The following is a 4,293-nucleotide window of genomic DNA, read 5'->3' as shown; positions in this document are numbered from 1 at the left end:
ATTTAAATGTTTCCTAAATTTCATTATAAAATCTTAAATACCAAAAAACCATATGATGTAAGGTAATAACACTTGAATTATGTTTGGATTGATCCTTAAACACAACATTTTTATTTAAGTAAAGTTACTGGAACTAGAGTTTATATTATTTTGTTTATTTTGTATAAAGAACTGCTATAAAGTACAATTACATTGGTAAATATTCTGTTCCTGGTTATGTTATTTTCATTATCTTTAGTAGGGTTAGAATTATTTGGAAAAAGTACAACTAATTAAACAATTAATGAATAAATTTATTTTAATAGATTGGCTTACTTTATAATCCCTACAAAGTCAATTGTTCAGAGGTATTCAATATGTTTAAGGCGATTCAATCCACATCTCAAGCGCCTTTAATATTGTTTTACACCTAGTTAAAACAAAGTTATAAAAGTCGGCGCTTAATTTACTTAATTAGAATAAGTTGGGAAATGCCATCTAAAATATAGTTCTTAGATATTTGGTTCAAATAAATATAAGTAAACTCATGTAAGTTGAAAAAATTGTAAAATTATGGTTAGTTCCTTTGTACATCCTTCATTATTTCATCAGAGAATATGTGACTAATACATCCAATTATCTAAAGTGATTAAATTTTCTAATGAAAGCGTCAAATGTTGTGTTTAGTTGTATCAAATCATAAGCCAAGTAGGGCATCTTTTGTTTCTTTATCCTTTACGTGGATAATGATCTTTTCATTTTACATATTAAATTCTCGAATGTACTAAGCATTAAATTTTCTTAGATGCAGTTGCAATTACATTGTAATTACAGGGCCAGAGACGTTTTCTATGCAGGTCTCAGAACCAGTAAAAAGGATTAAGACAAGCACTTAAGTAGCAGCTTATGACAGATATACAAACATGTGTATGTATATACATACATATGAGTTGTTGGGTTATGTTACGAATTAAATTTTCAGACTTTCAACTTCCCCCTCTTTTTGGCTATAAAATATCGCTTAAAATGTGACACATGTCCATGTCTTGTTCATCCTAATTGGCCCCAAGTAATTTGCCTTTGTATAATTTTAATTAGTATTAAGATTTTGGCTTTTTAAGCCATCTCAAAATATATACCTACATTTGTGTATGTGCGTATGTGTAAATAACACACTGCTTCCTTCCACTTATCGTTGAAGTGCATCCTCCAGACATGTGAAGTAATCAAAATGTTAGTGCAAACTCTAAATTAATATCCTGCAGTTTCCCTTGGTCTCAATTATGGGCAAACTTGCTGCATTGCATAAATTTGGCCAGAGCAAATTGTAGCCACAACAACAGCTGACCAAGAGAATCAATGATTAATTTTCTGTGGTAGTTACTCCATTCAGTTCGATGCAAGAGTCTATACATTCGAAAATGTGTGCATAGGGAAATATTTTATTGATTGCGATGCCCAAGAAAATCTGTCAAAAGCTCTTGCTAATCATTAGCAAACGGATAATACTTGCTCGGTGAACTGATCTGAAGTCATCAGATCTGTATCAAAAGAAAATGCACAATTTATAAAGTTAGTATCAAAATATATTTATTATAGTTTCGTAACAAATGCGCCAATTCGAATCAGAATGATGTATACTTCAAATGTGAAGTATTTAAGTGTTACGCACCAATTTGTATCAGCATGATGAATACATCACACTCGCCTTCTGTGTATTTCCAATGATCATAAGTGTTATGCACCAATTTGCATCACCATGATGAATATATTAAAAGTTTCTTATGTATTTCGGTGTAGAACTTTGAAACCGCCTTCCGTGTACTTCCAACGTGTTTATGTGTTACACGTGTTACATAAGTGTTACTCGCCTTCTGTGTATTTCCAACGTATAATAAGTGTTATGCACCAATTTGTATCAGTATGATAAATACATCACACTCGCCTTCTGTGTATTTCCAACGTGTATAAGTGTTATGCACCAACTTGTATCAGCATGATGAATACATCACACTCGCCTTCTGTGTATTTCCAATGATCATAAGTGTTTTGCACCAATTTGTATCAGTATGATAAATACATCAAATTTTTTCTTATGTATTTCGGTTTCGGATGTGTTTTGCACCACCTTGCATCAGTATATTTCATTAGTTTCGGTATAGCATTACACACTTGGCATGTGTATTTTCAACGTGTATAAGTGTTATGCACCAATTTGTATCAGCATGATGATTACATCACACTCGCCTTCTCTGTATTTCCAACGTGTATAAGTGTTATGCACCAATTTGTATTAGCATGATGAATACATCACACTCGCCTTCTGTGTATTTCCAACGTGTATAAGTATTATGCACCAACTTGTATCAGCATGATGAATACATCAAATGTATCGTATATATTTGTGTATCGAACCTACTACTCGCTTTCTGTGTATCTTTAACGTGTTTGTGGATGAGTCTATTAGGTGAGAAAAAAAATTATAAAATTCATTTATAAAATTCTAATCTTCGTAGCTTACCCTGTGTAGATTCGTGTTCAGGATGTGATGATCGTCGATGGTTCAGTATTTAGAAATATTATAATCAACGTCCATTATTATTCGTCCTGCAAGCTGCAAGTTGGTAATTATATTCAAATATGTTTAGTTAAAATACAAAAACCTTGACTCACACTGGTAAGTGTTCACGTGTGTAGGTAAAACAAGAGACAGACAGATCAGTACAGGCGTACCTGGTACAGTGGTCAGTATTAGTGTTTAAAACCGGCTCCTACAATTCGGCTCTATGGTTTTCCAAAATATGCACCCCAAAGCAGATTAAATTAAATACCTGAATACTTTTGTCAGTTTATTAGCAAATATTGATTTTTTAAAAATTTTTCACCTTTTTTCAGATTTTTTTGAGTTTTTTTATTTTTTATAAAAGTAAAAAAATATATCTTTACGCTTAAATCTAAGATAAATAACTTTATTTATCATAAACACTTGTTTATTTGCCGAAAAAAACTGTGTTTTTGAATTTAGATTGTAGAGCTGTGTGCTCTAGTGAGAACTAAAACTTAACTGACTTTCTCTGGCTTCGTCTCAGGTATATCAACTTTTCGAATGACAGGTGGCTAAAACCCGGCTGCTTGGATTTAAAAAATTTACATAATTTACGTTGACATAAATATAAATGCATACTCGTATTTAAATGTTCAGAGTTCAATATGTATGTGGGAATGGGAATGAAATCGAAAGTTATCAATGATATCGATAACAAACAATCGAGATATAAATGAGAGAGTTTTTTGGCGTGACGAACGTGTTCCTCGTAGCTGCTCGAAAAAAGAATATGTATACTAATGTAATGTATAATAAATTATGTTCAATAAAACGGTATGGAATATTGAGTAAAAAAGGCCTACGAATTTGGAGATCGAAAGTAGGATTATGTTTGCGTACCACATGTATAGCATACTTTCTATACATATGTCGGATAGTGTTGGTTAAGTCAAAGCCTAGTTAGTTCCAATTAATTGACAAGTGTGTCAGTTGTAACCCTGGTTGAGCATCTAAGCAACCTTAGCAACTAATGTTGAGAGCTGTTTTCAGGTCAGGTCCTATATAAAGGGGAGCCTCGGGCTAGAGAGCTCAGTGTATGTACAACCTCCCCGGGAACTAGCCGTACAGTTCAGAATACAAGTAAAAAAAAGTGAAAGTAGTGCAAAGTACAAAAATACAGTAAAAGACAATGAGTGATTTAAATAAAACAGAGGGTATTATAAAATTTATCAGATGTTTGCAACCCACAGGAGGGAGACGGTTCCGACCCATAAAGTATATATATTCTTGATCAGCATGAGAAGCTGAGCTGATATAGCCATGTCCGTCTGTCTGTGTGTATGCGTTTTACTCAGCCGTCTTAAGAGCTATCGGGCGGAATTTTTTTTTTGGGGTTTTTTATTACCCGGGAAAAACAAAGTAATAAAACCATCAGGATCGGACCACAATATCATATAGCTCTAGAAGAACTAGAAGAAACATTTTCATAAAAATTGGAGTATGCTCCATGTTACCATGCCATGCCAGGTAACCATGTATGGTATGACGTCGTCAACGCTCACCTCCACTGAAGAAACGATGGTTGCAAGTGCTGCGCAAGCCCCTGATTCATCGATTTGTCCTGGTGCTGATGTGTCCTGGGTACTGATTTTTGGCTAGAACACAAGTTCGTGATCGACTTTGATAAGATGCACATAAAGTTCCACTGGGGTACCATGCCCTTGCTCCGCGCCTCCGAGGCGCCACGAAATCCGATATACTTGATAACT

The 4,293-nt window shown here is 33.9% G+C and overlaps 1 long non-coding RNA gene across 1 annotated transcript; it reads right to left on the bottom strand.

Annotated features, from left to right (window-relative positions):
* Positions 1-1,547: 1,547 nt before the first annotated feature.
* On the bottom strand, positions 1,548-2,650 carry LOC124460870. Its single transcript, XR_006954832.1, has 2 exons — positions 2,501-2,650; positions 1,548-2,439 (listed from the first exon to the last, which is right to left on the bottom strand). It is a non-coding gene; the product is annotated as an uncharacterized LOC124460870 (long non-coding RNA).
* Positions 2,651-4,293: the final 1,643 nt, after the last annotated feature.

The sequence above is a fragment of the Drosophila willistoni genome, unplaced genomic scaffold (genome assembly GCF_018902025.1).
Source record: "Drosophila willistoni isolate 14030-0811.24 unplaced genomic scaffold, UCI_dwil_1.1 Seg149, whole genome shotgun sequence".
NCBI lineage: Eukaryota > Metazoa > Arthropoda > Insecta > Diptera > Drosophilidae > Drosophila > Drosophila willistoni.
This window is presented reverse-complemented; position numbering and strand designations above follow the sequence as displayed.